Consider the following 12,914-nt stretch of genomic DNA (forward strand, 5'->3'; position numbering starts at 1 on the left):
TGAATCTGTCCACGTCATCCACTGGCAAATCCAGGTACCAGAACAGAATGTGAGTTGAGCCGGGTTTGGTCACAACAAAAACTAGTGCACAATATGGAATACCAAGGTGAGGTTGCCTGTGCCAGAAGTGACTGCAGCACCCAACCAGCACGTGTGAGAACCAGGAAGGGAGGGGGCAGAGCCTGCAGGGGAATAAGGGGTGGTTCCTTTGCTGGACAGCTACTCCCGTTGGAGAGCATGAGCTGGGTTGGGGGCAGACCAGACTAAGCAGGGCTACAACACCTGTGCGCCACATGTGGACTGTATCAGGGAAAAGCCAGGCTGGGCTGATTATTCCTACTGGCGCAAGCAAAAATTACAGTGGGTGAGGGTTGTTTTGGCTTAGCTGCAGCATCCGCTGGCAGAAGCTGGCACTGGGGCTAGTTCTGTCAAGTTAAACCACAGAACTACCTGGAGAGTGCATAATCCAGAGGTGGGAGAGTCCTGGGAGGGAACCAGTGGGTTCCTCCTTCTTGGAATACCACTTCTACGGGAGGGCACAAAAACCAGGAGAGGGGCAGGGGTGGAATGGGGTGTGGGACAGACTGGACTACTGCTACACATACTGGCAAACCAGGGTAGGGAGTGGGCCTGGTGGAGGTTATTATGGGTAGCTCCAACTAGGCTGCAGCTCCCACTTGTTTATGCGAGAGCCGAGAATGTGCAGGGCAGCACCATGCTGGACTGCAACACCCATTGGTTCCAGTGGAAGTCGGGAGTGAAAACAGAATCAACCCAGTGATCACAACCACCAGCTGATCAGGGCCATGGACTGAACCGGGCCCTGTACCTGCTAGTACACACAAGAATCTGGCCTGAGAACACCTCAAAGTTTCTTTGGAGATTTCGCCAATCGAAATGCCAGACTCAGAACTCTAGCCAAGGAAAGAAAGAAGACAGAACAGATCAAACAACCATCTCAGCTATATGTTGGCAGTGAAATACAGGGAAAATGGAGACTCTATGATGAACTATGTCAACCAGTAGATTCTTCAAAGAGCTCATAGTGCTTGGAGTGGCAAGATTGGCAGCAATTTGTAACTGGTGAGCTATCAAAACCACTTGAGCAAGACCCTCAGAGCATGCCCACATCTGGGACCTGGGATGGGTGGGAGATTGGGTAGGGTTTCTCCCTTAAAATCCCCCTTTAAACATGAAGGAAACAATATGGAAATAATACTCTTACCCACTTTCCTATAGCCCTTGAACCTTTTTACCCCAATTAACTATGTAAAGATTGTCAAAAATACAATAATTTTTTTTAAATATAATAAAATAAAATCACATTGCAGACCTGTGGGTGACACTGCTTAGGAATCTGCCCCAAGGAGAACACTGTGCTAACAAGAAGTGCAATGACCAAGAGCAAAAAACAGACAAAGGCACAATGAATATTACTGAAAACGCCCCCGCAAAGGAGCAAAACCCTTTGCCAACCTCAGATTTAACTGAGGAAGACATCGAGAAAATGGGGCACACAAAATCCATAAGACTCATTTAAAAGCTTCTGATCAAAAATGAGATCATGCAAGAGTTCAAAGAATTTAAGGAAGCAGTAAAGCAAATCAAGGCTGATATATCAGAAATGAAGAACACAGTAGAGCAAATTAAAAGTACAATGGAGAATCTCCAAAATAGACTAAAGCAAGCAGAAGAAAGAATCTCAGAATTGGAAGATATTTCATGTCATCAGGGGGAAACATACAAAAAGCTGGAAGCAGAGCTGGATCAGGCCAAAAAAAGTATTCAAGAATTGAAAGACACTACTAAGAGGCCAAATATAAGAGTCACAGAAGTCCCAGAAGGTGCAGAAAGAGAAGCTGAGTTTGCAAATGTATTTAATGAAATAATCAAGGAAAATTTCCCTAATCTAGAGAAAAAATTGGGAAACAAGATCCAGGAGGGCTACAGAACTCCCAAGAGGCTTGATCAAAAGTGATCTTCACCAAGACACATGATCATCAATCTCTTTTCAATTGAACACAAGGAAAAGATCCTTAAATGTGCACATGAAAAAAAATTAATTGACATATAAAGGAATGCCAGTTAAACTCACAGGAGACCTCTCACAGGAAACTCTTCAGGCAAGAAGAGAATAGAGTGACATATTCCAGATTCTAAAAGAAAAAAATTGTCAGCCTAGGATCACATATCCAGCAAAGCTTTCTTTTGTCTTTGAAAACGAAATAAAATTCTTCCACAGTAAAAAAAAAAAAAAAAAAAAGCTAAAAGGATTTGCCTCTTTCAAACCTGCCCTACAAATGATACTTCAAGAAGTTCTCCTGACAGAGAAAAGGAATAGCACCTACCAAAACCAAAGGCAAATGGGAAGGACATCCCAGTAAAATGACAACAGAAGACTAAACTAATGAACAACCCATTCCTAAAATGACAGGACTAAAGTACCATCCATACATGTTAAACTCCAAATGTAAATGGCTTAAGCTCAACCAAACATCATAGATTAGTAGACTAGATTTAAAAACAAAACAACATCTATTTATTGTCTAAAAGAGACACACTTCACCAACTAAAATCAGCAGAAACTACATTGCATGGATTTTGTTATTTAAACACTTTCTTCTGATTAAATCATTCAATGACTCATAGATCATGCAGTGGCATCATTTTCTTCCAGACGGTTCTTGATTTTCATCTCCAGCTACACGTTAGGCATTTTGTAGCATGTTATTTAACTTCTTGCTGTTGTTAAATTTTTTTTTCTCCCTGATGTTGAGTTTGTTTTGTGGCTTTTCACTTAAGGGGATATATAGTAGCTGTGTAATGGAGACTGTCATATCTAGTAACATGTCATTTAACTTCATGGCATTGTAAATTTCTATTTTTCTTTTTAGTATTGATTTTGTATTATCAGTTTTCATTTAAGGGGATGTACAGTAGCTGTGAAATGGAGACTAACATCCAAATGTGAGGATATAATGTAGTATGTATTTCTACTTCAAGACAAAGATGGACTTACAATGAAACTGTGTGCTGTATCTTGACAATAGGATGCTGGACTCTCTGCCATTGTCCATGCCCACAATGATGGACATAGGACTATATATGAAGAACTATATTTTAGTAATGATATAGAGGAAGTAGATGGGGGAAGGGAATTGGGGAGGGGATAAGGAAAATGCCAGGAGCCTATGGAACTATGTCATAAAATGATAACAATAATAACAAAATGTAAAAAAAAAAAAACAATTCATGGTTGAGAGCTAATGGTTGTTGAATTAGGATAGAGATGTGATATATTGTGGTGACTAGGAGCGAGGCCAGTTGAGGTCTTTAAGTCACTGGGCACTTAACTTGATTCTGGAGGGTTAGTCTCATTAGAGGGCTGGTTAGGTAAGCTAAGTTCAACCTTGCTTTCCTCTGCTTTCTGGCTCACATGGAATCATTCCTGCACCCATACTGTTTCATTGACAACCTCAAGCCAATGCCACAAAATGAGGAGCACTAAATCCTCACCATGAATCTCCAAAATGTAAACCAAAATAAATATTTTATAGCCTAGATTGCTTCTCTCAGATATTTCGACTAAATAACAAAACACTAAAATGTTAACTCATGTGCGAACACCATGGTAACTTTCCCTTCAATCTCTTTTCTAATCCAATTTATATTTAACTTCAGATTAGGAATAATATAAATTCCATTTTGGCAAATGTTCTTTTGTTCTATAAGGGAAAGTCTCAATATTTCATTACAGTAAAATGTCTCTATTCTATATAGGCACTCTGGTGGCTTTGAGGCTATAAAGCTGTAGCACAATGAGACCTTGGCAACAGAGCCTCATGCCTTCAGTCTTACACTTATATCTCTATTTCATCTTCCTCTAGCTGTGGATCAATCCCAATTCACTACTGTTATTCCTTAATAATAATCTACAGCCCTTTAGGGCCAGTGCTATGATATAGCAAGTAAAGCTTCAAGCCGCAGTGTCGGTGTTGCCTGTGTGTTAGTTTGAGTCCTGGATGTCACACTTTCAATCCAACTTCCTGCTGATATGCTGAAGAGGCAGGGGAAGGTGGCCCATGTGCTTGGGCCCCTGTACCCAGTGGGAGACTCAGATGATGTTCTTGGCTCCTGGTTTTGGACCAGTTTAGGTCTGGCTGTTGCAACAATTTGGGGAGTGAACCAGCAAATAGAAGATCTGTCAATATCAGAGAATGTAAGTATGTTAGATAACTGCCTGTTTTTCTGGTCATTACATGTGGAGGCCTGTGATCATATTCCTGTCCAAGACTTAAAAATACAGAAGAAGAACCTGGACAGACAGGCAAAGAACTTGATAAGAAACAGATGTTGATAGAAGCTGTCTTTCACTGGTAAGCAACAGCCACACTGAAGCATACAAAATGAAGTTTAAGGACCCACTAATATATCTAAGATTTAGTAATGTAGAAATAGAACCTACATTCCTTGTGTGTTGTTAGTAAGACCACATAAGCTCAATCAAGCATTCTTTTTATTTTTATTTTTTCTTTCATTTATTTCTATCCAATAAGGCATGAAGCTAGTAAGTATTAGTATAGAATTTTTTCTTTTTGTTTTAATTCACTCTTCATTTTTTTCTTTTTTCCCCCTGCACTAATATCATCATTTTTCCCCTGTATCTTGTGTCAGGGAAGAAATAAAGGGAGAAGCCCCACTCAATCTCCCATCCATCCCAGGTGCCCAATGTTAGGCATCTCCAAGGGTCCTGCTCATGCAGTTTTGATAGTTCAACAGTTCTGAATTGTTGCCAATCTCGCCATTCCAATCAAGATGAAATCTACTCAGAATTCACTGGCTGACATATTTGGGTTCTGAGATGAGCATTTCAGTTGGAGGGATCTCCAGTGAAACTTCATCTGAGATGAGCCCAGAACTGATTCCTGTGAGTGCTTGTCAGTACGGGGTGTGGCTCTATCTGTCTTTCACCCCAATCAGCTTATGCATATGTTGGTCATTGCAATTGCTGGGTCAGTTCTGGTTCCAGGCTTGATTCCACATGAACCGATGGGTGTTGCAGTCCAGCCTGATCCTGCCCACTTCATATTTGACCCTCACACAAACCAGTGGGAGCTGCAGCCAAGTTGAGATGACTCTCCATAACCCCCACCAAGCCTGCTCATTACCCTGGTTCCCATGCATGCCAGTTTGTACCACAGGCTTGTTCAGTCTGTCCCACATCCCATTTAGCTCTGGTACTTGTCAGTGGGTGTTGAAGCCTAGTTCAATCCAACCAGCCTACTATTCAGCCCACACACATGCTGGTGGGTGCCTTTTTGTCTAGCCAGCCCTGCCCCTGTCCTGGTTTTTGTGCTCTCCAGTGGGAGTGGTAACCCAAGAGGAAGGTGCCCACTAGTTCCCTATTAGGCCACTCCCACTCTCGGATTATGAACTCTCCATGTGGTTCTGGAGTTTAACTTGACAGATTTAGCCCCCAGTGCCAGCTTCTGTCAGCTGATGCGGTGGCAAAGTCCAACAAACCCTCACTCACTCTAATTTTTGCTTGCACCAGTTGGAACAGTCAGCCCAACCTGGCTTCTCCTTGACCTAGCTCATATGAGGCCCACAGGTGTTGAAGCCCTGCTGGTCTGGTCTGCCCCCATCTCAACTCTTGCTCTCCAGTGGGAGTGGTTGTCCAGCAGGGGAGCAATCAAGCATTCTTTATTCCTCTTTGGAAAATGCAATATGATTGTCCTCCCACCTTTCGTTGTCCAGCCCCACAGTACTCTGCACACTCTGACTGCTTTGCTCTTTCCTGCATACACTAAGACTACTTGGATTTCTACACAATCCTACTTCCTCTAGTACACATTTAACTCCTCAGGCTCATTCTTGTCTGCCTCTTTTCTGGCTCATTTGTAATTTAGCATCTCTAATTTTATACATTTTGTAAATTTTTTCTGTGTCATAAGCACTGTGATATGTTAAAGCAAAAATTTTGAAACCCATGTGTATTTTTTCATGATATGCAGCTCATGTGAACTTTAAAAAATCAATATGCATGTGTTTCAAATATTTTTGTATTGAAGCAAACTTATTTTTTTATTTCATGTTTCATAAAAAAAAAAACTTAAAATCTCATTTCTACTATTGTAGGGGGGGATGCATCCAATGTGCTAAATACTCAATGAAAGAGAAGTTATTTCCTCAATGTTTGTTCTTTATGAATGCCTACAATGGAAAAAAGGATATAGTAGTAAAATACATTTGGAAAGATTTTATAAGGTTAAACATGTTCAGAGCCTTAATATACAACTAACAATGGTTTATGGCTAAAAAGAAATAATAACAGTGAGTTCATCAAATTTGCTGATATTTTAAGAGTATCTTATGCAGCTAGTGTTCTGCAGCATATATTTAAAAAAAAAAACTCTAAGAGCTAGCCCTCATCAAACTCTTTGTCCAAATTATATACTATATATACGGAGCATGTAAAATAATTTCAAGTATCTATATCTATTCCAAAGGCTTAGCTTTTACCCTGATCATTCCTACTCCAATTCTAGACAGTTTTTCAGTTTATTTGAAATGACAGTTTTCTCCTTCTCATTCTGAACTTTCATTAAACAGAGCTGATGCCATCGTTGGATCTACCAGGCATCTGAATTCACACTGCTACAAATGGTTTTCACATCTGTGAGGTTGGTCTAATCATGAGGTTGCAAGTACCTTCAAGACACATCCAGAAGTTTCTTAGGTTTTGCACAATATCTTAAGAGTACATTATCTTAAAAATGATTATAGCAACAGTAAAGGAGTATTTTTTGCTCCCTTGCTTACAGAAACACTGAGAATTAATAAGAATCTGATAAGTGCTTTGAGCCTCTTTTGCTAGATCATGTAAATTAAAAATTGTTTTATATAATATTGTCTAGGAATTTGCACGTCAGATGATTTGCGATTATATAGTCAGTGAAGCATTAATTTATTTGAGAAACAGAGTTTCCTATGAGTAAGTATGTTTGTGTTAGATAGCTACTGGGTCCAATGACTAAGGCCTTAACTTAATAGTTCTGGTTCCTATGAGTGGTTGACTTGGTGAGTAAGTTACAACTTGGGAAACTCACACCCTGTAATGCAGTACCCAGCTATGTCCCTGCTACCATGCTTTTGATCTAATTTCTTGCTAAGGCATATCCTGGGATGCAGCAGATGATGGATTAAGCACTTTGGTTCTTGTCACTCTTATGCAAGACCTGATCAGAGTTCTGGGTCAGCGCTGGGAGTGAATCAACAGATGGAAGATCCCTCTCTGTCAATCTCTCCCTCTCTTTGCTACTTAAGATTTTAAAAATAAATATAAAACAACTGTCAGATGATTAATTTAAACTTTACAACATTACCTCCAGAATCAAGAACAATGAGACTCGGAAGTCTAGAACAACACCCCCATTAGCTGGCTAAACAGCAAATTTTTAAGGTGAATAAAACAAAATCTAGCTTGCAATAGTACTGTGAAACTTAAATTTTCCATTAATACTCTGCTATATGGTATTTTCCTGATATTTTTGCCTTTTTTCCCTAATTGAATTCTTCTCTTTTGAAGCTAGAATTTCTTTTATCAATACTGTTATTAACATTTGCATTCCTATTTTTAACTCCTATTTCAAGGCATGCCTTGAAAACATTTTGTTGAAAGCAGTTATTTCCCATGTTTAGAATGCTGCAGTTCAGTAAAATAGAAAAAAATGCTCCTGTTGCATTAGTAACATAAGAACAAAAATGTATTTTATCACTTTGAGTATGTAAACATGCAGAGAACAGAAAAATCAAATAATAGCATTTAGAGGAGACATTGTCTAATAGACCCAGCAGAGAATTAGGATCCAAATATATCTGAGCTCCAACCTTGACTTCTGCAGAGGTTTCTACGTCCTTGAATCTGTGACTTCCACTTCGTGGAAAAGAAAACTTGAAAAAAAAAAAAGAAAGAAAGAAAGAAAAAAAGTACCAAGTGTGGGAGAATAGGGATGGTGGTTGGAAGTGTCACAGACATTTCAGCATAACTTAAAGCAAAATGTTCACCTTAAATATGACTCTATTTTATTTCTATCAATATCTGTCACAAAAGTGATAGTGTTATTCAGACTGCTGTTATTCTAATTCTTTTGTCTCCATAACCCGTGAGCCTAAATGTTTTCTGGGTGTAAATAACTCACAGGAAGGTACGGAGTCAGCATCCTTCCTTCTCTTCCTTGTTAGTCCATTGGTACACAGCTATGTATTCGTTAAAGAGATAGCTAGTTCAGGAACCAGCATACACAGACCTCCTGGTGCCAAGTTGCTCCAAGGGCTTGACCAGGTTGAACATATTCTATTACACACTATCACCATCTGTGATATTTGGACAGGAAATAGAACACATGGCACCTCACCAGCAACTTGCATAAACTTGTCATTTTAATTAATCGAAGACCATTTGTATGAGGGCTTATACATCACCTCATGAAAAAATTATCTCTTCACATCACCAAGCCATTCCAAAGCACAGCCCGGAAGCAAAGGCAGTGCAGTCTGCTCCACTGTATTTTCAGCATTCAGCAAAATGCTTGTTGTAGAGAAAGGACCAAATCTATGTTTCTTTGCCTAAAAGTTTCTCTGCATAAATGCACAGGCAATAATATTTTCCAGACAAATCAGGGGAAAGCTAAAAGGCAAGGACTAGGATACACATCCTCTACTGTTTGTTTTTAAAAGTGTGGCAAATAGGCTCTACCTTACCCATCACTCTTTTATTCTTGCCATTTTACATGGGACAGGATGGAACCGTTGCCTGGCAATACTTTTCCAGATGCTGTATTGTGGGCAATTGCTCCTGAATCTGTCTACTATTGGTGGGTGTGGCTTAGAGTTTACCTCCCCACGGCCTGAGGCACAGCTTCCTATCCTATACATGGAGTGTGACTTTTGACATGGCTAGAAGGTCAAGGGGAATACATGTGGAACATGACTAGATGGTCAAGGGAAATAGACGTATTGTATAGCCAATCACAGTGTCTTTGGTGGGGGGAGGGGAGAGATTGGCCAGAAGATGCGGTCCTGCACTCCTCTTTCTTACCCTTTAAAAGCTGTAACCTGTAGAATACCAGGAGAGTGCAAGATTTTAAAAAAAAAAAAAGTTTTATCCTGTGCATAATAAAGTGAACATTCCTCACCAGCTTGTCTCCGGTGGTTCTCGTGGCCAAGGAATACCTTTTTCTTACCCTCGGGGACCTCGGGGCCTGCTGGCAGGCCTAAACCACAAGACTATTTTGGTGTCCTTGAAAAAATGCAATACATTGTCTCGTTGCTGTCTCTCTTCATTTTTCCTATAGGCCTATTATAGAAGTGTGTATTCCCTTTCCATAACAATGGCTTCACAGAATTAACCTGCGCACCAGTGGAAAGCTTCTTTCAATTATTGCAATCTTTATCTTGCAAGATAACATTCCCAGCCCTTCACTGTCACCCCCATCTCCATCTAATGGGGATCACTGCTTTCATCAGAGTCAACATTCAGCAGCTTGGCCCATTCTGTTGAGGTTGCTTTGAACGGTCAAAGATGGAACTTCAGTAAATCATTATAGCTACTTCCCTAAAAGCACCCTTTTTATTTGGGTTTTTTACATAAAGATACCGCCATATCTCTAGAATTTAAAATATGTACATATTTCCAAATTAAATCCTTTTTAAAATTCATGAGGTTCTTGGGGTTCTATATATAAACTGAAACTATTAGGGAATAGACTTTCTTCCCAGAATATTTCTTTGTTGGACCTCTTTCCTTCCCTGTCTCACTCAAATGAGATAAAGGCAAAATGTGACTCTCTCCTGGGAGCTTAGATTTACCAAATGTGCAATGGAAAGCCCCACATAAAGCTTTCCATCCCAGACACAAATGCATGATGCTTTTAGCAGGAAGCAAGTTTGTACACAACTGGATGCAGGCACTGGTAACATGGGGTCCTGTAACAGGAAAGAGCAATGCCTTACAACTGTGATTTTAAGACTATTTATTCTCATCAAAAATTTAATTGAGATTTAATCACCATTATGAGAGATGAGGAAGAGGGAACACCTGGGACCTTGAAGACAAGATTAGGACTCTGCGTTTATGATTTCATCCATTCATTATTTGATTTATGGATTAATATGCTAACTAAAAAGTAGACTTATATTCTCCCTTGCCATGGGAAGCCCTTCATAACCTTGGGACATCATCAGTAATAATTTCATAACCAGATGATGACCTTGGACCAATACCGTAAGAAAAAAGCAAATAAAACACTTAGTCTTTTGTGAAGCCTGTCTCTCAGATAAGCCATCTGGCATAGCTATAGACATTCCATCCCCCATCACATATCGGTGAAGATAGTTGTTAACTTCAGTGTGGATATGGGCAGAGAGAGCATGAATAGGCAGGAGCTCTGAGCTCGGTGGTAAAGGGGAACAGATTAAACAAGATAGTCTTGCACTTTGAAAAGCCTTAATAGAATAGACTGTCACCAAAACTCTCTTTGGAAGCGCTTTGACATTTTTCCTTCCCCTCTATGCTTTGATAAATGAATTCCTTTTTTTATTTTCAGACTGAGACCTAGAGTAGAGAGATGGCCATGTAGGAAAAAAATAGAATGCCTGTGGCATGGGCTGTTCACTGAGGCTGGGACAACTGACACAGCAGGCATTTTAAACCTGAGAGGATGAGTGCTGCAGGTAGGAGTTCAGCCTAAGAACATATTGATGCAGATGGAGAGAAAAAAAAAACTTAGGAAACAGATGAGCAGAGTATAATCTAAAATGCTCTCAAACTGCTAAGTGTCTATGGAACTAGAAAGAAAGGGTGAGAGTGAGAGGAAGCAAGAAGAAGCAGAGGGAACAGTAATTTGAAACCAATGTGTCAATGTCAGCCACAACATTGAAAATACAAAGTAACATGAAAGAAGGGTCATGAGAAATTAACAAAGAACAATAATCACAGACTGATAGCCCAAAGAAAGATTTCAGTTTCGAGTGTCTTGTTACAGTAAAAACATTAAAGACAGGGGATATACAGAAATGGCAACAAAATGACAAGTGAAACCAACGTTTCTAGCTTTAAATTGTGGTAGAAAATTGTTTTTCATTAGAAAGGAAGGGGTAATTATTGAGGTATCTAAAACTGAGTTCTGAGAAGACAGAGAGGAAATGACTCTAAAGCAAAGCAGCACATGGGCAGAAAAGAAGAGAGGCTATAGAAGCAACTTATTTGCAATAATTACTGTGGTCTGCAGCAAGGCCACTGATGTCGAATGGGTAATATCGAAACACTGAATATAACTCGAAGGGTCAAATGAGCACTTATATATTTGGCAGGGATGAGGGAGGGGTCTCTCGGGCACAGAACCTGCATCTAGAGATCGATGCATTCATCAGGCAATGTGGCTGCTTTCCTTCCTGAAATGCGAGCTGCTCTCTCTCTCTCATTAAGTTAACACACTGATCTGGCAGAGCCACATCCTGGAATCCTGAGAACATCAGCTTCTGTCTAAACTTTTCAGTTCTTATATGCTTAATTTGGCTTAGTCAGCTTGATGGCAAGTTTGCAATATTATAAATATGCATATGGCCTTGTATCTGCCACCCATCTGATCCTGAATTATTTCCCTATCAGAGAAAAAACATGAGCCAGACCGGATGTGTGTCTGGGCAGAGTTCCAGTTTGAGAGTTCAGGTTTGTTCTTAGCAAATATCAGAGAATGTTGACTGTTTATATAAGTGGCCAGACCCCTTGAACCTGTGACCTTTCTGGAACCACCTGATTAAGTCGTGTCCTCTGAGGGAGGAAAGAGATTCACAAAGCAGTTCAGATGACATCCAGCTTTACTATAATCACTGTTATAAAATAATTTGACACCTAAGTGGCTCATAGTTGAGGAGAAAATCAACATTCGTTTTTTCTAGGAGGATATGTATGCCCTTTCCTGAACACTGAAGGATGTAACAGCACAGAAACATCCCCATCATGGTAGGTATTCAGGTCATCTCAATTCATCCTTAGAATGTTAATTTCGCAGCAAGAAGTGTTCCTCCTCCCCTCAAATAATTCAGTCTTCATGTTATCACATGACACAGCCCAGATAAATTTATCTTCTCTTCTAAAAATCATAATCTCATTCTGTCTTTTCATAGACTCAACCATCTCCTACAACAGGTACATCCAAGATGACTGAATAAGGTATGCCATACAAACTTCAGCAACTTTGCTACATGCAAGGAGCAACCTAGGAACCATGTTTCCAGGAAACATGATGGAAATTTTTGGTGAGGTAAGAAAACTAAGACTCCATGGACCAAGGGAAGAGAAGACAGAGGCACTGCTACAGATGTTTTCTTTCTGTGTCAAGGTAGAAATTTCTATGTGCCATGCCACTTGCAGTTTTGAAGTAAAGGGAATTCCACAGTCACCCACAGATTATTACTTCAGTCTATAGAGCTGGTAGGGGTCTGAGCTACAATCCAACTAGAAGCAGGGAAGCCATGTTGCTTTCTCCCCATCTCCTCCCACAGAATACTGTCCTTGTCAGCATAAAGTTGCATAGCTTGCCTCTGTTCCTCTCCTACCAGCATCATAATCAGAATCAGAGTAATGCATGGAGCAAAGAGCATATCTCCAAAACTCTGACACTGTGGGACTGTGCGGGGAAATAGCCCCGGAACTATACTCACACAATCTACAATACTCAAGGGGGTTCACAGGAAAATCTGGGGGTTAACATTAGAAGCATCCCATAAAAGAAATCTTCTCCCACCCTGGGAAGTCTGGGTCATGATTCCATGACACCCCACAATACCAGGAACACAATGATTAGTTCTAAATTGAATGTCATTGGACTCTTCTTGATAGAGCTAGCAAA

This window comes from Ochotona curzoniae, unplaced genomic scaffold (assembly GCF_017591425.1).
Source record: "Ochotona curzoniae isolate NIBS_2020 unplaced genomic scaffold, NIBS_Ocur_1.0 scaffold_4506, whole genome shotgun sequence".
Lineage (NCBI taxonomy): Eukaryota > Metazoa > Chordata > Mammalia > Lagomorpha > Ochotonidae > Ochotona > Ochotona curzoniae.